This window comes from Canis lupus, chromosome 19 (assembly GCF_003254725.2).
Source record: "Canis lupus dingo isolate Sandy chromosome 19, ASM325472v2, whole genome shotgun sequence".
NCBI lineage: Eukaryota > Metazoa > Chordata > Mammalia > Carnivora > Canidae > Canis > Canis lupus.
The window spans coordinates 16,752,207-16,775,365 of NC_064261.1; the positions used below are offsets into that span (position 1 = coordinate 16,752,207).

General features: G+C 35.2%; 1 long non-coding RNA gene across 1 annotated transcript; it reads right to left on the reverse strand.

Annotated features, from left to right (window-relative positions):
• Positions 1-1,931: 1,931 nt before the first annotated feature.
• On the reverse strand, positions 1,932-15,909 carry LOC118351457 (uncharacterized). The gene is made up of 3 exons (XR_004806926.1): positions 15,796-15,909; positions 3,424-3,472; positions 1,932-2,066 (listed from the first exon to the last, which is right to left on the reverse strand). It is a non-coding gene; the product is annotated as an uncharacterized LOC118351457 (long non-coding RNA).
• Positions 15,910-23,159: the final 7,250 nt, after the last annotated feature.

Consider the following 23,159-nt stretch of genomic DNA (forward strand, 5'->3'; position numbering starts at 1 on the left):
GTCACAGACAAAACATATCCTGATGACATCATGATTTCACTGAAAACTTTCCAACTCTAAAAAAACAGAAAACTGTTTCTTCCATCCTTACCCTCCCCCACCAGTGGCAACAGGCACATCCAGCTGTTGTTTTCACAGAAGGGAGTCTGTTGAAGCACCACCCTATTTTTGCTGGTCCCATCCTTCAGCATATTTTCAGAATGCTAAAATCAGTTCCTCATGTTATGGTCAAGGCTAGAGTTCTTTGTTCTATAACTCCTTTCTGATTAAAATTTTCAAGAAAGTTATTAAAAATAATAAACAAAGAAATCAGAGTACATGTTATTAAGGGATACACATATTCTTGCTTGCCATCTTGATAAAATGCTAAACTGTTGCAAGCTGTTATAAAAATGAATATATAATTAAAACCATAAGTCAAATAAATTAAAACCTTTAAGAATTTCATCATAATAAGATATATCAATTCAAAACAAGGTTTTAAACTGATTTTGGTGGGGAAGTTGAAAATGTCATACTTCCTAGCTTCATCATTGTGGTTTAGGCAGAAATCATTCGGGCCAATGCAGATTAAAAATAGTGAATGCAACTAATTTCTTTTTAGAGGAAAATATCCCCACCAGTGCTATCATTGTTGTAGTGGCAGTATCAAAATCTTTACATTTCAGTCCCAAATCCCGAAGAAAATTTGTGGAAATTCAAAAAATATATATTTTCTGATTATATGACCAGGTATTTGGTGCTCTACCCTCCCAGGCACAAAAGAAGTCTCTGAACCCCCAGAGCAGAGGGCATAAGTGCCTAACACAGTGTCTGGTAATAGAGGTTTGCAATATATGTCATGAGATAAATAAATCATTCACCTTAATATAAACATGTGGGATTTGGTGAGAAAGGGGTAAAATGTAGGTATATGTTATTTCATACTGAGCTTTTTTTGCATAAATAAAACTTTAATATGAAATAGTGAGTCTGTTGTGAGAAGATTTATTTTTATTAAATGTATATCAGATAGCAATTAATTGGACTAAAATTCAGGAAAAGAATTTCCATTCCAAGTGCCTTACTAGGGCCCACTGCTTCCAATAACTGTCATAATGATAACTTACTAACAACCTGTTGAAGATGAGTTAGGAAGATGATGGATGGAAATACCAAGAAAAATAAATAAAAGCAAGACTAAGTCTCTGATGTTCTTTGGGGCCTTTCTGAACTTTTGCTTAGCTTCTCTTTCTGTACAATTAGAGAATTAGACTTGAATTGGTAATTTTTCCAATTCTTTTAGCCAAAGTGCCCTGACAGAAATGCTCTAACAGTGGAGCTGCTGTGACTGAAGCAGTCATCCTTGGGGCACGAGCTGCGGGCCTAGTTTCCCTATGACCGAGGCTGAGGACGCCTCAGAGTGCAGCTTCATGAACAATGCACCAGGCAATGAAAAGAGACTCGTAAACATTTAAAATTTTAGAAAAAAAAAGACAGGGTGGGGAGAAAAGAAAATGTGTAGGTAGTTAGTGCCTACCCCGTTTAAAATGCCTCCTTAATTTTACTCTTTTATAATATTTTGAAAAAACAATAGAAATTTTTCATCATTTTTACATGTTATTTTTTTTCATAAAACAGAACTGGAGGATTTTTACCTTCTCACTAGTTGTAATAGTTTCGTTATATCCATCCTAAGAGATAGTTGTGATATTCTACTTGGTTCCAACCAACATCTATTTCTCCCTCTTCCTTCTAGTAAAATTTTGATTTCTTTTTCAGTATGGCAATATGCCCAGTTAAAACTAATTACTTCCCCAGACACTCTAGCATGTTGATATGGTCAGAATTCTGGCCAATGACATGAAAGCAGAAGAATACTAGGTGGCGGGCGGGGGGGGGGGGGGGTTCAGGAAAGCTATTGTTTTTTAGACTTAAAAAATACTTACTTGTCATTAATTTGTTGAATAAACTGTTGGTACATGTTGTTTGCCCTCCCCCTTCTTATTTATGTCTGCATGGAATATGGACATGTTGGTAGAGGCCCATCAGCCATTTTGCAACTGTGAGAACAAGATTCATAATGTCTACAAGACAGAGAAATGGAAAGAGACTGAGTCCCAAAAGGCATTGCAGAACTACTGTACCAGCCTTGTTCTAAGTAAGAAAAAGTAAACCCTAATTATTTAGAGCAAACTCAATTCTTAACTGATATAGAAGTCAAGCTTTTCTTCCAACCATCCCCCAACCACCCACAAAATCTTTGCGCACACTGAGATAGCACCGCTGAAGCCAATGGTTAACATCTTCTAAGTTACAGAAATAAAAGCAGGTAATGAAGATGACAACACTCAGCATCACATGGAAGGAATCCAACCTGAGTGAGGCAGAGATTCACAAAGACCGAGGGATTAAGAGTGTATTGGGGGGGAAGCTGGTGGTGGGTTAGAGACTAACACACAATTGTGTATGAGGCCCAAAGTAAGAGACTGCTGCAGAGTGTCTATAGAGATTGGTCATTAAGAACTGTGACTGATAGAGAAGCAGTGAAAGTAGCTGTAGGCACATCTGTAGGCAAGGAAATAAATGGATGACTCAGAGGAATCTACATAAATCTCAATAGAGCAGACTTCTTGAGGAATGGCTAAAAGCAATAATGAAAGCACGTTCAATAGCATAAGGAATTGGAGAAATGTTGGGAACCTCCAACTAGTACAGACTCAGATCTATTCCTGAGCCCTCAATAATACGAGTTCAGGATTTTCATATTGTTATGCAAAGTGGGCTTTGAATTAGGAAAGTAGAGAGCATGTGTCTCAAAGAAAACTAAATTTGATTGATCAAATTAAAGGAATGTGACATGTCATTAACCCTAAAGGAGATGGTCATATATTAGGTTCACAAATGTAACACATAATTACTCTTATTTGCAAAGGAAATGCAGCTTCCTTACTTCTTTTTAATTAATCTAATCATCATCTTGCTGTCCCATGTAGCCACACAAGCAGTCAATTGTAGATGATGAGTAGGAAAGAAGCTTCCATTTATAAATGAATGGTATCTCAAAGTCCTCACATTTACACAGTTTAGTGTACTTCGATCTCTAGTTTGAGATTAGGGAGAGAGAAAGGTCCCATGTGATCTCATAGTAGTAGAGAATAGGTCTTCAATTTACTTGTCTTCCTCTCTCAAGGGGTAGCTACACTGATTTGGTCCATAGATCAATGTCCACTGGTTAGCAACTAGTTCTGTCTGGCGATTTGGGTAACAGGCTAGATTTTGGTCAGGCAATCTTAACACTCTGAGTCTGGTCTTAGACCAGCCTACCTAATCACTAAGAAGGAGTCCCCTTAGTCAAAAGAGCATTAAAAGCACTGTTAGGTGAACCTAAAATCTGTTCTTGAAATTAGGATTCCAGAAACTCCCATGTGCTCTAATACTTACCTGAAACCAATGCATTGTCTTTGAAGACTCACATTGAAACTGTCTGAACCTTCAAAAAAAAAAAACAAACTTTGAGTAACTGAAGCACAAGATCTATACTTAAGAACAAGTTTAGACCAAGTGGAAAACTGGTGAAATGGATCCAGAAGCCTTGATACAAAGTCTTCAGCTTTGGAAATATTTTATCTAAGTAAAATGAATCAGATCCAAACAAAAAGGCAGAGGTAGGCAAATTTGCTCTCTCTGCTTGAGCTGAGACATTCACCTTCTCTTGTCTTCAGACATCTGTACTCCTGGGCTCCAGGCTTTGACTTATACCAGAATTTACACCATCAGCTGCCACCACTTTCCCCATGTCCACCATTCCTCAACCTCTATCCATTTTAGGCCTTTGGACTTGGACTTCCATCACTGGCTTTCCTGGTTCTCTAGCTTGGAAATAATAGATTGTGGGACTTCTTGATCTCTATAACCATGTGAGCCAATTCCTACAATAAATCAGTCTTTCTCTCAACAGAGAGAGAGAACCCTAATACAATAGTATCATTCATATTTTCTCTTTTCTTATTGTGATTATTTTTGCTTAATTACTAAAATTACTGAGAAAGTTGTGTTAAAATCTCCAAATATGATTGTAGATTAGTCTTTATTTCCCTTTTTATGTATTAGTTATTATATCATGTATGTCAAAACTCCAGTTTTAGGCATATACACATTTAAATTAATTCTCCTGATCTACTCAACCTTGTGATTAATGTTATATAGCTATTCAGCTTTATTATGAATAGTATTTGCATGGTATATAATTTTTCATCCTTTTTACTTTCAAGTTCTGTGTGCATCTTTTGGAGACAGCATATAGTTGGGTCTTGCTGCTTTATACAGATTGATAGTTTGCTTTTAATTAGAAAACTTAGTTCATTTACACTTAATGTAACTATTGATGTCATTAGTTCTAGATCTGCCATTTTGTGTCACTTTTTCTCATATTATTCTTTTGTTGTTGTTATTATTGCTTATCAATTTCTTTTTTCCTGCCTTCTTTTGAGTTAATTAATTATTTTTAGTGTTCCACTTTTATTTATTTGCTTTTCAGTATATCTATTTCATTTTTTTTTTTTAGTGGTTGCTCTAGGAATTATGATGTCTATCTTCAAGTAATTACAAACTATATAGAGTCAATAATGAACTACTTCATATAAGATATATAGGAAACAATGTAATACAATTATCACCCTATATTCTCTGTGCCTATATACATATATATATGCACAGATATATGCTTTGTAGATATGTATATTTGTACATATACACACAAAAAAAATCTCCAAAGTTGATTTAATTTTTACTTTATATGATCACAAACCTTTTAAAGTAGTTGTACTCCACCAAGGGCAATATGCCTCCCAGGAGACATTTCACAATATCTAGAGACATTTTTTATTTTCACAACTGTGAAAGAAGTGCTGCTGACAACCAGTGGATAGAATCCAAGGATGCTGCTAAAAACTTTACAGTGCACAGGACAGTCCCTCAAAACCATTGCAAAATATCTAGAGTGCTGAGGCAACGAAGTTTAAACATATAGGCCTTACTTCAGTTACTTAGGGTTTCAGCTAATTAAGGACATTTCTTTACCATATTCAAAGTTCCTCCAAATTCAGCCTTTATATTCAAACCTGATGCATTAAGCTCCCTAAACTCATGCTAGGTACCTATTAGCTAATGACCAATCACTAAGTTCATTGAGCAAACTAATCATGTTGTGTGGTTCCACATGAGGAATTTAAAGACAATAGGAAAGAAACCGAGAATTCCAAATAAGAGTTTTCCCTACCATTTGTGTTCTTTTTCCTCTTTCTCTCTGGTGTGCAAATACTATCTAGTAATCATTGTTTGGGTTATCTTCATTTGAAAGGAGTAGAATAGGAAGGCCATTTTTAAAAATATAGCAAATTCTGTTTACATATTAAATAAATCCTAACAATTTAAGCCATTTTGAACAAAATTATTGTACATTTCTCTTTTTTTAAAATTTCTTAAACTACAGTGTGTGGTTTCTTTTTTCAAATAATCTCTTCCAGTTTTATTAGACACACTGATAAAATGATAATAAAGTCAAGTTTGTCTAAGAGCACAGGATTTCAAGCTAGACCTAGGCTGAATCTAGATTTATCACATCCTAAATTCATAATACTGTTCCCCCAATCCTCCAAGCCCGTGTTATTATCATTTTTTTAAAATCTGTAAAATGGAGATAATGCCTATAACACAAGATGGCTAAGAAACACCTTGGACCTAGTAGAGCAAAAAAATTTAGATAGTCTAAGGCTTTATTCCATCTTGGAAAACTGGTTTGTTGGCACACTGACTTGGCCCTTGTGCGTAAAGAATTATCCCTGGTAAATTGGAGTCGGCTGAGCTATCTACTATGGGTGACTGCACTCATGCCTCTGTGGACACAGGTCAGCACTACTGAGATAAGATCCAGATGCACTGTCACAGATCACTCATTCCAATCAAGCCTACAGAAAGCAAGGGGAATGGGGAAGCGTTGCCACTGAAGTCTTTCATTATCTTCCCAGGGAAATGGTATGAAGAGGCTGAATAAGCTGCAAACTGCAGCAAGTCAACTCCTTATCCACATGTCACAGAAGTCTGCAGCTTGCAGACTTTCTGATTTGCCCTTGGAAGGCCTGGGTTCCTGGGCATTCTGAAGTCCATAAAAGAACAAAGACTTTAGATCCAGACAGTAGGCCTTCTATTTTACAAGACAGCCTCAAAATTGACAGAAATACTAAAGTCTTTCATACCAGCCTCAAAAGTTGACTAGAGGGGCCTTCTCTAGTCCTGGGAGAACCATAAAATCAAAACACACTTGCACACACACGTACACACACACACACACACACACACACTGTCCCTTTCTCACAAGCAAATGGCCTATCTTCCACCACGTACACTGACCGCCACAGCTGCCTTCCCGACAGGGTATTCAATCACACACATGTCTTCTGTTTGAAGACTGTTTCCACCTCCAGTCAGGCAGGTTGTTTTCAGCACATCTGACAAAATAGGCCAGATCTGCACAGCAACATTTGAGAGGAAGTGCAACAAAAGACATCCAGCTGTGCTGAATTAAAAGGTCTTCATTCATCACCTTCCATCAGTCAAAAAGCAAAAGGAGGCTGACGTTATTTGTAAGAAATTTAAGGGTGTTATTATTCACCTGTAATTAAAAAGAATGGTTTGATTTGGCTTACAGCCTGGAGGAGAATGAATGCTTTTATTTTGCCAGGTTATGAATTTTTCCAAGTACTGAATAGGCTCTGAGAATGAGGCAATGAGATGGAGGGGAACTTCTTAAGGTTGAATTTTCCTCAACCTGTATTCACTTGCTTTTTTTTCTTATTTTTTTTAATACAGTGTTTCTTTACCTTTGCTCTTCTGCTTTGGAGTTCCCAGAGAATAGAAATCAAGTGGATTTTGAATCCATCAACATAAGAAAGTTCATGTAAAAGGTTTTAGATATCCCAAGAAGCTGAAATCTGTGGAAATTTATTACAGATGGACAAAGTTGCATTTCCCAGATATACTACATATTTGGGAAAGGTATAGAAATATGGCTTTCTGTGGTCTATACTGAAAAAGTACACACAGTAAGAAAACTAGAAATACCTTTAAGATGTTTTATACATCCAAACTTCTGGAGGATGGATATAGGGATTTGCCAAGCAGGATTTTTAATAGATTCTTCTTCAACCATGCTTTTTATTCCAGGAAGAGTTTAAGGCTATTTGAAGACACACAAGTACAATGTTAAATTATTAATTGGTTGAGAAAAAAATACAGAACAAAAGGAAAAGCAAAGTAAGAAATATGAGATGAAGCTAAGACTGAAGTATATAATCCAAATAAATGTGTAGCAAGTTCCTATGTAAACTGCATATGCAGCCCTGAGTTTCCCATCAGCAGTGCAAAGAGAGATCTAACATCAGTTATGTGGTCTGTAATGTGCACAAAAACAGGAGAGGCACATGTATTTTTCAAGTATGTTAGCTAGCATGGTCTGACAGTCCTAGGCTTTGGGAGGGAGGGCTGAGGAGAAGTTCCCAAAATTACATGCTGGGGAAGGTAAACATTTTCAGTAACAATCATAAGTTTTTGTAACTTCAGAGTATTCATGGTTTAATTCTGATATCAATAAGTCTAAAAACAAAATTTTCTTCAAGATTGTCAAAATCGTTGTTGGAGGTTAATAGAGAGCAGGTGCCCCAAAGGCAGGCCTTGATCAGCATGAGTAGCACATGAGGACAATATTGGGCCAGGCCCTGGGAGCCCAGCAATTTGGGGCTTCTCTGTATCCCACCACACTGAGCAGTGTACACTGTGTTGCTGGAAAGGAAAGGATAGGGCCGGTGAAATTAAAGCTGCTTGGATGCCCTATATAATATTTGGTATTTTGAAAACACTTTACACTTGCCAGTAAGTAAATCCAGATGGAATTCAAATAAGTTTAGCCAATATTATTATCCTGGCTTGCTGATGTGGAGAGTCAGGTCTGATTGATTTGCCCAAGGACTTTCAATTCCTAAGGAGCCACCATACAGCTTTTTACCACTTCCTGTATATCCAGTGGGCCAAAGAGAGTCCTGGAAGAAAATAGAGACTTTCACATTTCCTGTTCTTGGCTCAACCCAGCAGGTCACAAAAGCCTCTAAACAAAGGAAAAATGTCCATCCTTATAACTTGGCTGGTTCCTTTCCCAGTACTTTCTTACAAAGCAACCCACAGTCAGTTTTTTCGGACCTACTGCCTAATTTCTGTTGGGCTATTTTTTATTTTTTATTAGTCTCAGGTTATTTTCCTGAACAGTTATGAAAAACAACTTTTCCCAACTTACTTATAAGAAAGAAAGCTATCTGGACTCCAGATAGCTGGAACCCAGAATAGAACATACACGATTTAAAGTTTGCATCGATGCATTCTCATTTCTAAGCAAAACCAAAATTACTGTTAAAAATCTCTGCTATTTCCAGGATGGACATTATACATTTATTCACTGGGGTAAATTTCCCAAATTTTCCTTAAGAGAAAAATCATCTCATTTGGGCTGTTTAAAAAAAAGACACACAAAAAAACAGACAAACCAAAAACAACAAAAAAAGCAAATTCCTCAGCCCCACTAAGACTTGCTGAGTCAGAAAATTTCAGAAGGCTGTATGGGAAATTATAACATCAAAGACTGTGGAATCTCATGAAGCCTCAATTCAGATCTCACTTCCGCCACTTAGTGGCTGTGTGTCCTTGGTCAAGTAGCTTATCCTCTCTGTACCTCTAAGTTCTTCAGAGTGAAATGTGAAATGTGAACCTGTCCCTTGAGAAACCCCCAATTTAAAGGCAGTTTAGTAAAAAAGGATTCAGCAAATGAAATCTAAGAGGGGCCAACGATAGTCTTCGGATCAGTCTATTTCCAAAAAACTTGGTGATCTTTAAAAAAATTGCCTACCTTCATCCGAGTCCTAACATAGTGAGAATGAGAATATAATTTTGAAAACAAGGGTGCATTCTCAGGCATCATTTACATATCTAGAAGGATGTGACCATCAATTTTAATCACGCCAAAATTTTAGTACAATTTAGGAAGAAATTATAAATAAGCTCCTCTAGCATTCTATACTATCTGTGCTTCAAATATTTTCAATCTTAAATACAAACATTAACCGAGCAATGGTGAGACTTTATGAAATGTTTTAAGTAGCTCATTTCTAAATAGCTTACCAAATTACAAAAAAAGACATTTGTTTTTTTACAAAAAGAATAATCTACTTGCATGAGTGGCAAAACTATCTTAAGTTTAAAACCCTTCACAGAAAGGACATGCTTAAGAAGACACAGGCAGGGTCTTGATCTTGACTAATCAGTGGAAACATTGGGAAAATATATCAAAATTAAAAATAGAGCCAGAATACATAAATAATGACTACATTTCTTAACTACTTCACTAAAACTGGGTGCTGACAGGCCAGATGGCACAGGTCATTAGTGCCTTTTGGCTTTGGTGTCTCTGCTAACGAAACTCAGGACTGGAAACTCCGGACTGGAATAGCACCACTATTGTTAGGGCCTCTCAAAGCAGAATAGACTAAAAGGCCCTCCTGCAGCTGAGGAACAATGACTTAAAATTCTTTTGTTATTCTGCAATGCCTCAAAATTCGTTAAATCTTGTCCTCTGCCACCCCTAAGGCACTTTGGGGACTTAATTAAGTTATTGTTTGCAGACGTGAGATAAATTCAGTCACATCACAAAAGAAACAATTTGGTTCCAAATGTTATACACACCTCCCTCTCAACAGTAATTCAAGATTCAAGACCTATATGAAAACAGTAATATAATTGTGGGTCTCTTTCTAAATAAAAGGGCCAGAATAATGATATTGAAAACAAAAACAAAACCAGGAACGTATAAGCTGCTAATTTTATTATGCAACTTGTTCACTAAACTCTGAGGATTTTTTTAAGTGTAAATACAGTTGATGCTTGCACATATTTGTTGGCAAAATATCAGACACTTTAGGTGGAAGAGAGTGAAGTACTAAAGATAAATCAGGTCATTTCTGTTCCTGTCTTCAGGAAGCCCTAATGCCAAGCCCTGATCCCTTGGGTATCCTCCAGAACCTCTGGTGGTCAAGAAGATTGTGCTGCTAGGAAAAACGCTAAAAAGCTCAAAAATGAAAAAAAAATTTTTTTTAAATAAAAAGCTCTAAAATGGATTAAATCACTAAATGATTATAAAGCTTCTGTTCCTTTTATTGTGTTCATCATAAAATCTACCCCTCTTATTTGAGAGAGGTCACTATTTCTGTCTTGAAAAATTTCATGCCATGGTTAGAGCTTTTGTAATGAACAAATCCAGAGCAATGTGGGACATTGTAGTATGAAGTGATTCTTGGGTCACTACGGGTCTCATGAATCCCAGATTAATCCTTCCCTGTTCTCTCTCTTGGCTCCAAAGTCAGGTCAAAGCCAACAGTAAATAATGTCTCCTACCTATATCTGGCACCAGGAGTCTCCTGCTAATTTAGCTGGAAGCCAACACAGCCAATGGTGGCTAAGCTCTTGGCAGTCTGGGCATGCAAAGTTTTTAGGTAGCACATGTCTGCTCATGATCTATATATATATCACTTGAAACCGAGTTTATATCTTAGCTAAGGCTATATTGTCCCTACACAGGTTTCTCATGCTACCCCAGACCTCTTAGCTAACGTTTTTCTGTACTGAAGCTCTTAAGACCCATCTATGTTTGCATAGTCTTGTGCCTTTACTCCTACTCCTTTGCTTAAGGCCCACCACCCCTATGGAAATTGATACCTACCTATATAAAGTGTACCTTACCAAAGCTGCAATGGCCTTTCATGGTGAAGTTTTCAGAGCTGAAGCCTAAATCTTAAAGCCTTGGAAACCCAGCCACACCCCAAAACATACGCCATGGCACAGTATCCAGATTGAAGGTATACAGAGTCTCCTAATAAAATGCAAGGCTTAAAGTCCTGACCCAACCCCAGGTTTCTCCATATGTATTTTTATCTACAAACTATATGCTTTGTCTTCTGTTTCACAGCATTCTTAAGGAATGAATCAAATATGCCAAGATGAGAGTGAAAGTGGTGTAACAAAAAAGCATCTTCTCATCTCTCTAGGGTTTGTACCCATTGTGAATAAGTCACAAGAGTCAGCAGGTGAAGACCCAAACTCTTATCTTATGAATGTTAAGCTGCAGAAAGTTACTTGATGGGGCAGACCCTAGCTTCCAATTTGGCCGCTTAGGTCTTGAAAAATTACCCAAAGGAAATGTTGAATTTGCAGAGCAAACACACTTTCCCAGGTCATTTCCTCTCTCTAGACCTGATGGAGAAAGAAAGAGAAACAAGAGACCACCCCCACCATCATTTGCAAGAATCTAATAGATCAGCGCCATCTCACTGAGAAGCAATGTTCAAAGGCAGATGCCCAACATGCAGGCATCCCCTTTGACCTTCCTGGGAGGAAAAATGGTTAGCTGGGGAACTAGGAGCTAGGAGTGTTATATAAATGAAAATCACTCCAGTTGGATAGAACATTAGGCATCAGAGTGAACTATTTCTGCCCAAATACTTAAGACCCATAAAAAAGTATTTCTTTACTTACAACAATTAGACAATCAGTTTTGTAATCTATTCTATTTCTGCATTTTCCAGAGCTCCTAAGATGCTTAAATCTAAGTGTATTTGCTCAATTATAATAGTTTCTCCTCTATATTTATTTGTACTTAAATATAAAGAATGCATCGAATAACAAATTTGGAATCCTTTCTTTATTTTATAAAATTTAAGCCTTCCACATTTCAAGGAGTTATAAGACTTGTTCTACTCTGGGTCACCAATCAAATGTCATTTACCATGATGGCACATTACAAGACAACCCTTCAGAAACATGGGTGTTTTGTCCATACAAATATAGTTTACTGATTTTCCAAAAATATTGTTGATAAGTCCTAGAAGTAAACAGGTGCATACCTTTTTTGAAATTCAGACCTTCTGTTTCATTAATGAGGGCTACAGATGAAGGGGAAGTCAGGGTGATCAATAGTTACAAATTAAAAGTGAAATCAGTTTCAAAAGTGTTTTCTGATGTGACATATAAATTAAGTTTCTTTGGAGAGGACGAGAAAACAAAGATTAATTCAAAATAGAAAACTCTTTTGTCACAGGTCAGGTTGTTTACACACCATTAAGCTCATCCTTTTTTTAGAATGGCTCAAAAATATTTGACTAAAATCAGTGATAAAAATAAGGGGAGTGAAAAGGAAATAGTCCTGAAATAAGTATATTTTATTTAAGTCCTTTGTATTGATCAAATGTCAGTGTGGATAGCAATATTTAGTCTTTATAAAGTTCTTCACAGTTTGATCCTCTGACACCACAGTTTTCTTCATTTCCTGACCAACGGCATTGTATGGCCAACAGCTGGTGCCTTTAACCCAGCAGATGTTTTTGTGGCTCAGTTGTATTCATCATACAAGCAGAGTCCAGGATTTTGTTTTCCTTCACACCCTTCTCCCACATGCAGAAACTTCCTTCAGAAGACAAAGGGAGTGTGCATAAAAACACACCACAGGGTGTGGATGAGTTTAATAAACACAGTCTCCGGTGTATAAAGCGCCTAACTCTTTCCTAGTACAGTAGGATTACACAACAGCCACTGAAGTAATTTGCAAATGGTTTCTATAAGACCAAAACCCACAGCCAAAGGAATCACATAATCATAGAATATTGAACTTGGATGGGACCGGTGCAGTGTGTGTCAAAACCCAGTAATATATGGGTGCTTAAATTTATTTAAGCTCATACTCCCCTTCCCCATGTTAAGCTTAAACTAATTTTGTTATAATATTATTACTTAAATATGTGCAACAATAAATCAAAGAATAAACTTGTCATACCTCTAGCTTCTTCACCTGATTGGGACAGATACTACTAGATATAGGTGTCTGTGTAGTAAGTGAGTTGTAATCATCTTTCAGGGTGAAAATCATGCCAAAATATCAGCATGTGTTTGTGTAGTTTCACTTCCACCTTTTACTGGCTGTGTTATTCCAAACAGGTCACTTGTTCAACCCGTGCCTCATCTATAACAATAGAATCCATCTTATGGGTTATAAAATTAAGCAAAATAATAAAACTGTAACACTGCATACTGTATAGTTACTACTAAGTAAATGGTCATGATCATTTGTTTTCAAAACCATATAGCCACCAAAATTCAAAGTTTATTTAATTTACTGTAATGCATGATAGGAATTGTTTGTGAAAGTACATGTAGTGAAAGTGGGTTCATGGGCCATTTTTTGAATAGAATGTTATTAAAAAACTTCAAGAATATGTTCACTAGTTCAGAATAACTGGACAATATATATAATTAACTGCCAGTTAACAATTTTTTAAAATTTAATAAAGTGACACTCTAAAGTTGTCTTGTCACTGCAAGCAAGGTAAGTTAATATATTTTAGAAATCCGCATTAAATGCATTGTTTAGTTTAACCATTTCTCAAATGGAGAAATAAATTACATACCGCTGGTATTAGCTTTAGAATGAGGGAAAATCCAAAATCTTTGATGGATTTTTCATTTAGATTTTGGTAGCATGAAATTCTCAACCAGGTCAATATCTGAGACATTGTAAAATCACAAAGAAGTTAGGAAGTTTGGATTCCTTTCCAGAGTTCTTTGTTTTCTGTGAAATACTGAAATATCTTCACATCACAAAGGGAAATAACAATTTGACAGATGTGTCCCAAAATAATCAGGTTGGCATTTATGGGGTGAAGAAAACTCTCGTAACCATCACAAAAGTGATAACTAAATCATTTAAAATTATAGTTATTTCTGTGTCTAATAGTTTCACCTGCTTAAATTTATTATGTATGAAAATAAATAATTTATTCATCTCATATAGACATAACAACAATATGTCTGTAAAAAATATATTTCAGAGGACAGAATTTTTTCAATTCTTTGTGTGGGATCTTTTTTTTTAAAGATTTTATTTATTTATTTGAGAGAGAGAGAGAAAGAGGGACAGCAAGAGAGAACATGAGCAGGATGAGGGGCAGAGGGGGAAGCAGACTCCTCCTGAACAGGGAGCCAGATGCAGGACTCAATCCCAGGATTCCTGGATCATGACCTGAGCCAAAGGCAGATACACAGCCAACTGCACCCAGTTGCTCCATTTGTACTGGAATTTTAAAACCAATTTGAAAGCTAGTATGAATATAACGCTTTTCCTGCATTCAGATATACAAAGCATCTAAAACATTTTCAGAAGTTTCCATCATTTCAGTAAGTTGTATTATAATTTTCAGATTTATAACTAGATGTTTTTAATTAACAACTATATGCATATAGGATTCTCACATCAAAGATTTTCAATAAAATCTTTCCCTACTTATATATATTAATTACATCTTGAAAGCATTTTCTATATTATTAATCACTGATATTTACATGATTTTTCTAAGCACCAACTAAGAAAACAAAAAGACCACCTTCCCCCACCCCCCAAAGAAACCCAAAAACCTATCTTCGGGGAGGAAATTGCAATGAACAAAAGATGAATTAGGAAATAGACCTTTGAAAAAGAATTTTTAGGCTGGTGGAACTGACATGTATAATATGGGCTATTAACTAGATGTATTTAGTGAAATTTGAACTACTCAAACAAGAATCAGAGGAAGTAGAGCTTATATTGTAGGAATCCTCCTATGGCATATATCTCCTTAAAAATAAGCCCCAGTATCAGTTGGCCAGCAGTGTGGGCTGTGTTCATACAGCCTGATGTCCCTCTGGTGTGGTCCTAGCTGACTGACTGTTGTTAGCTAAACTCCTTCAAGGATCTTGGCTGGAACAGCGGTATCAACTGGAACCTCTTGCTGAACATCGTGTCTTATCCTCTAGCAGGCCAGCCTGCTTGTGCTCATCCTGAAATTTTAATGTGAATGAAAGAGATCTCTCATGTGAAAATGCTTTCTAAGCTTCTATTTGCTGCTGTTCCACTGATCAAAGCTGGTCTCAAGGCCAGTTTACATTTAATAGAGGAAAGCAAAGCTCCACTTCTATTGGGAATAATAGTATTATTCCCATTTTGCTATTTGCCACACCCGCAATATTTCTTTACACATGTCTTTTTGAGTTAATGCCTAAATGTCTCGAAAATTCATGCATTTTTCTCTTCCGGGACATTCCTTAGAGTTAGCTATGATTACTTTTCCATTAGATTACTGCAGTGACCATCTAGATGGACTCCCCTTAGTCATGCCTACTGCCTTACAAGAAAGCAACCAAGCAATCTTTTTAAAATATAGATATTATTTGAATAAGAATATCAAATTAGACCTGGAAAATGTTTTCTTTATGTTAGGATAAAACCCCAAGTCCTTACTAGGCCTATTAGGTCCTCTATGGTATAGTTCACACACGTTAAGTATATGTGACCTCCCAAGAGAGTGAATAAAACATGTACGATGACAGGAGAGCTTTGTTAATATTAAAATACACCATTATACTAATGAAGTGATGAATTTTGAGTAATTATTTTGTTTTCAATACAACTTGATTACAAGCACATATAACTTAATTTTTAATAATTGCTCTGTTTATCAACTGGCCAGCAAAATCCCCGATAATTTAACAATCTATGTTCATAAGTAGAATGACCTGGACTAAACTGAAAGCTTCTCTCAATAAAGAAAGTTTGGGTTGAGGTTTGAATAATGGGACCAAAAAGAATTGGGGAAAGGGGATGAATATTTCCATCATTTGTAATTTTACACTTACTTGGATGATTTCTTAATTGTTGAAAGCTGAGATCACATCTGTTTTTCTCCCTGGTGCCTATCAAAGGACTGGTTTAGACCTAATAAGAAATTTGAAGACAAGATTAACTTTCAGATATCTGAGCAAAGACTAAATTGTAGACTTATGTGAAGATTACAATATTTCAGAGTCATACTTTGCTACTGTCTAAAACCAATATTTCAAAAACACATAACCTATATTTTTGAGCTTTATATCAGGAATGAGGGAATTCAGGTTCGAGAACTAATTCAGCCATTACCCATCTTTTTAAACATTCTTGGTCTCAGTCTCCTCATCAATAAAGTGAGAAAGAATGTTGACATGGTACCTGTCTTTTCCAATTTTTTAATTATGTGATATGATTCTGAGACTTGAAATAAGCAGAAAATTTTAGCATAAGGATAACCTTCTTTCAGAAGTGAATGCATTATACATTTATTTATCTGAATTTGCTTTAAATTTGTAATGTGTTTTCAATTTAAGTACCCAGAGGATATAATTATATATAAAAATTAAATTGCTCAAAATGTTAAATGTAGACTTTTTAAAAACCCAGGAAAATAAAAAATGAAGCAAAGAAGAATAAACATATAATATGCAAACAATAGAATGAAATTAAATAGCAATCTCCTCATCGCAACTAATAGAGTAACTGTCCTAAATTTGTGGAGTACTGAAATGCCTCACATTGAGAAACATGCTGAATTTCCTAAAATTTTGACACATGGGACCTGCTTATGAAGCATCTGGAAAATCCCAAAATCAAAACATGCACTTAAGCAGGACAATTTCAAAAGAGTATAACCCAGAGGCTATGTCCCCCAAGCTGAGTGTGGCAGGAAATAGTTGGGCCCCCACATGTCAGGACAAAATTTCTGCAGCACTTCTCAATAGGACATTTAAAAAGAGAAAAGCAAATAGGCAACACAGCAGTAGGTATTTTTTAATATATTTCAGATTTTATTCAAACAAAAACAACATATGGGATTCTGAAGTAATTCACAATTCATTATAATGAACCAAATAAGAGATTTTGAACCTCTTGATACCCAAAGTAATAGATTGTGTTTTCATGATTTTGTGAGGCTTCTGAAGTAAATTCTAGTTTACTGAGGAATGTACTTGACCTAGGGCATCAGAAAAACAAAGTGCAAGCTCAGCTCTTTGATGTGACCTTAATCTCTCAATTTGCAATGTAAATGAAAATAGATGGTAAAAGAATAGCCTATGGCGGCTAATTGTCTGGTTTTTAATCCTAACTCCTCCTCAGGAAAAAACAAATGTATTGAATAACTGTACTTGATAAATGAAGTGTCATGTATTTTGTAAGGTAACCACTAAAGAATAGAAAGTTATAAATTCCAACTAGAAGATGGGAAAAAATGCAGTCACAGAAATAACACAATCACAAAGAAAGCAGAAAAAAATATATATACAACAAATTGTACAAACAGCACAAAAATGTTGGTAGAATTTAACCCAAAATAGATCAGTAATTATACTAAATATAAATGAGCCATATGTTACAATTAAAAGGCAAAGATAAAATAGATTAAAATGCAAAAACCAAATAAATACTTTTTTAAAAGATGCATATTAAAAATAGGAACACAGAAAGTTTAAAATTTTAAAGTTTTAAATAGATATATCTTATAAATGTTAACCTCCCTCAAAAATGGATTTTTAGTTATAGCAATATTAAAAAAAGAGATGTTATAGCAAAAAGCATTATTATATTTCAACAGGGCCATTTCACAATGAAAAAAAAATGTAATACACCACAGATCATCAAGAGGTTCTAGAATCTTTAAGCTTTTCTGTATTTAATTTTAAAAATTGAAAAAATTAGAAGAACAAGAATACAAATTATCAAAGAGTGGGAGATTTTAACAAAATTTTCTTTATAAAGATATAATAAAAAGGAAAAAAAAAACAAAAAGGATATGGAAAACTTGAATAGCTTTATTTAAAAATTGACCTAGTAGATTTTTCCAGGCTATTTCAGTCAACAACCATAGAATGTACATTCTTTTACAACATGCACATTTATAAAAACTGACCATATCCTGAGCTAAAAAGTATGTTCAATAAATTTCAAAGAAATTAAATCACACAAGCCATTTTCTCTGACTAGAAATTAATGGGGAAAGAAACCAAACCAACATAGAAACCTCCCTAAAGTTTGGGAATCAGATGATACATTTCCTTTTTGAGTCATTCTAAAACTCATATTAAAATTAGAAAATGTTTAGAACTGAAATATGAGCCAACCTTAGGGATGCACCTAAAGCAGGAGTTAAATAAAAATGGATAGCTTAGCACATGTTAAAAAAAAAAAGTAGTAGAGGGATCCCTGGGTGGCGCAGCAGTTTAGTGCCTGCCTTTGGCCCAGGGTACCATCCTGGAGACCCGGGATTGAGTCCCACATCGGGCTCCCGGTGCATGGAGCCTGCTTCTCCCTCTGCCTGTGTCTCTGCCTCTCTCTCTCTCTCTCTGTGTGTGACTATCATAAAAAAAAAAAAAAAGTAGTAGAATGAAAATTAATGAATTATTGTCATGTCAATTTCATGTCAGTGAAATAGGAAGAGGCTAGTATAAAAATGCAAAGAAAAAGAAAAAAGAAGAAAGGAAGGATAATGAAGTAAAAAACAAAAGTTAATGAAATAGCAAATAAGCATGTCATAGAGTCAACAAAGCTGAAAGTTGGTTTTTAAAAATAACATACAATAGCCAAATTCTTGAAAGACTAATCAAGTAAAACAAGAGAAGACAAAAAATAATATCAGTAATATAAAAGTGGACATCGTTATTACTTATGTACATATTAAAAAGATAAGATAATATTATGAACAAGTTTATTTCAAAAAAATGGAAAATTTCAACAAAAGAAAATAATCCTCCCAAAATGTAACTTACCCAAATGGACTCATGAAGAAATAGAAAACCAGGACAGTCTATTCTAAAAATAGTCACAAATCTTCCCATCAAGAAAATTTCAGGTCTGGATGGCTTCTACAACACATTCCGTGAAGCTTACAAAGATTGACTAATTCCAATATTACACAAATACTTCCAGAGAATAGAAACAGAAGGAACACTACTCAAATTATTTTATGAAGTTGGTATAAGCTTGGTAACAGCTCTGAGAAGAAAATTAGCAGAAAATCACTGGCTGTATCTCTAAGGAACATTGATGTAAAAAACTAAGCCAATAAAAGTAATAGAAAAATATATTAAAGCAATAATTAGCAACTTGAGTTTCTTCCAGGAATGCTAGCTTGTTGGCACATTAGAAAATCAATTATTATAATTCACCATATCAAAATATTAAGTGGAAAATATTACATAATCACATCAGTAAATGCAGAAAACATATCAGATAAAATGTAACATCTACTTTTAGAAAATTTCCTGATATAATAATGATATTTGTCAGACACTCAAAGTAATATATTTTAATGAGGAAAAATTGAAATATTGCCTTTGTGATTTAAGCATATGTGTACATCTTATCTAACCTTTTGTATATTTCATAATAAATGTTGAAAAAAATCCCAGCCCTCATGGAAAATATTTGCAAGAAATAAAACAGATAAATGAATATTGACTAGAATTTATAAACAGCTCTGGCAAGTAAATAAGAAAAAGATAATCAATAGAAAAATAAGCAAACAATATGAACATATGACACAAAATAGGTAAAAATGAATGGTTAATAAAAACTCCTACATATTAGCTTCACCATAATCAAAGAAATTCCAGTTAACATAAGGACAACCTAGCATTCTATTTCCATCAAATAGGAAAAAATATCTAAAACTTTTATTTTCTAAATTAAATAGAAAAAAAAATGATCTATAGGAAACATGACAAAAGGTTAATAGCTTCTGAATCTTGGAGATGTCTGTGGATACTTTTTTTGTCTTTTGCCTTATTATCTGAGTGGGAAATGATTCCTAGTCAAAATTTTAAAACTGTTTTAATATAACTACAAAAAAATTTGTATTTGAGATCAGAGACTTAACCTTGAATCTATGTTGAATCTATGTTCACTAGCTGTGTGGCTTTTGAAAATTTTATCCCCTTGCTAAAGCTCCATTTTTTTCATTTATTAAACAGGAAATATATTAATCATTGTATATGATTATTTGTAAGGATTAAAAAGATGAAAATAGGAACAGTGGAAGGCTTAAAGAATGTCAAAAAAAGTGGACTTCTACAAATGTTTTCCTTTCTTTTCCAAGAGAAATTGAATTATTGAAAGCAGATTATTTTGCACATTATCTTAATTTTCATCATCCCATTTCTTCATCTATAAGATGAAATGATAACACTTCATGCACCTGCTCCAGGCAGCCATGTGAAGCTAATATGAGAGCTCCCACTGGCTACCCACTTTACTTAGAGTGGAAGCAGGTCTTCACAGTGGTTGACAAGGTACTTCCTGAGCCATCCACTCCTTCACACCCCTCTGTTACCTTTCCAAACTCTCTTCATCTCTTCTCACTTGACCCCAGCCACACTAACCTTCTGGCTACCCTTGAATTTCCAGGCAAGTGCCTACTTAAAAACTTTGCATTGCTGTTTCCTCTGTCTAAAACACTCTTCTCAAAATATCCACAAGGCCAACCATCTCACCTCTTTCAGTCTTTTGCTCAAATGCCTGCTTTTACTTTCCCCATGATGTATCGCATGTACCTAGAATAGTTCCTGGCACATGGTAGGCACTCAATAAATACTTGCTGAAAAAATGAATGTGTATGAAAAGCTCACCCTTTGGGAAAATATATGAGTTTTGGAGTTTTAAGTGAATTTTTGTTGCCCAAAAAGCAACTGGGCAATAACTTCATGATTTATGGAATTGCAGATATTTTTGAAATAAAAATGCAAAAATATTCACAGAAATAGTTCCTAAAAATAAACTATATTGACATTTATAGTCCTTTAATTTAACTCCAAAAAATTAAATAAAACTTGTGAACCAAGACAAACTTTTCCTTAAGGGACTGTGACTACATCAGTGAGTAGTACTGTTTCAGAACTCCAGGCTATCAAGAATAGAGGAAGGTGGTTCAGGATGTCTATAATTGATGATGTAAATGTGTCCAGTGCTAAATTCTAAAAAAAAAAAAAAAAAAAAAATCCTGCCCTTGGTGTCCCAGAATAAATGGTATCTGATAAGTTCAAGATTAGTAGTCATGAGTAATTGATACCATTATATGGTATTTCCAGAATATTCTCTAGATAATTGCTGTAATAAATACATTAGATTTGTGTCCTATAACCACCCAGTGGAAAAAATAGACTCACAAAAATAGACTCACAAAATGTGCCAGACTGTTGCTTCTTTTTCATTTGTTTGCTTGACTATAAGTGTATATATTTTTTCATGTCAAATAACATTCTGAAATATAAGTATAAAAAATAAATTTAAATAAGACAATCGACTCTAATTTTAAACAAGGGTTTGAATCTCATCCCAAGATTGTAAAAGTGGGAACAAAGCTGGCAGTGATTACTTAGTCACACCACTTGCAGTGTGGCAGTGAGTGGCCAAGTCCTCCCAGCACATGTGTGGCCACTCAGGCACTGCTCTGCTGTACTCTGCCTTAAGATTCTGCAAAAAGTCCAAGCATCTTGATCTTATTCCTTTATTCTGTTTCTAACAGCTGTAAGAATTAGAGATGCCCTGATGGTTGAATCAGAACATTTCCCAGTTAACAAGGCAAACAATGGTGTAGCAATTCAACTAGAAACGTTTTTGGTCTGAAGTATGTTCTTTTCTAGTTCAAGCATCTGAGAAAGGTGCTGATACTACAGAATTGAGGGAAACCATAAGCCAGTAGGACCTTTAGAAAGAACTGACATATCAACTAACATCTCTCTAAGGGCTCTAATAGAGGTAGGGTTTTTCACTATACAGTTCTCTGTAAAAAAAATTAACCGTGGTTTTAATGAACTTCGGAATGGAGTATGTCACTAAGTGATGTAGGGGGAAAAAAAGGAAATAAAATATGTTTTCTTTACCAGTAGTATATTTAGAATCTGGTTTGAAAGAAAGAACAGGAGCATTTGTATGTTTTAAAATACAACATCTGAGGAATGGTTTCTAAATGAATCTAGAAGTATTCAACAGAGAGACACCTAAATGGACTAGATGATTTTATGGAGAAACTAAATTAGAAAGGAGGTAGAGACAAGAAAGATATTCCATGCTAAGGTGTGGATAAAGGGGCAGAGATAGGATAGGCAGGCTGGGATCTGACTGATATAAGGGGCTGGTGCCATGGGGATAAGAATCATGTACTAGCCTTTAATGAATTGTAGCATCCTGCCCGGAGTTGTTTTATTTATATTGTATATACACATATATACTAATTTTAGTGATTCTTTCTAACTATATACTGACCTTATCTTCCCTATTTCTAGCCAAAGATCTGATTAGCAACATCCAGGCCCAGATTCCCATCAAGCCCTTTAAACCATAATCACAGCCTCAGAATAAAAAATATCAATGCTTGCTATTAATCATGGGGCCCAGCATAGCACTCTTATTTTCCCCTCATAAAACAGAAAACAAATGTTCACTAAACAATGAATTTGATCTAACCAGCTTAAAAAGGAATGGAGCGAAAGGCATCCCAGTGTGGTTTCTGGAGCCAGACTCCCTAGGTTCAGAACACTGGCTCTCTCACTTCCTGGAGGCCTTCCACTCCAGGAAAAGTCTATGCACCTCCATGTCTTCATCTATAAATGGAGATAATAATGATACCTCAAAGCATGATTTTGAGGATTAATTTAGTTACTACTTCTAAAGCATTTTGAATAAGGCCCTATATAAGTGCATATACTACCACTATTAATAACATTAGCTTTATTACTGACTGAGCTGAGAAAATAGTCATGTGGCTTATGCAGAAAAACACAAATATCATACCATAGGAACATTTTTAGTATTTAAGATTTATTATGTTAGTTTTGTTTGCCAGAGTAATTACTTTAAAATTAATCTTCAGCATACGGCAACAAATAGCTAGAATTTAGGGAGACCTTCAGGTCACTAAAAAGCCAAAAAATACTCCCAAACTGTAGGTAGTCCATTAGGAGGACTGGGACGCTGGTCCTTGTCATATACATCGGGTCAATACAGAGGATAGAATGTTCTCAGAGGTTGTATGAATTCCTAAGACCATTAGGTACTTTGCAATTTGAAAATATTCTTTTCACTGTACTTACAACTTTGGGAATAAAAAAAAATAGAAGAGAGGGAGCAGGAAGATGATGTCAGAGTAGGAGGACCCTAGGCTCACCTCATCCCATGAACACAACTAGGTAACTATCAA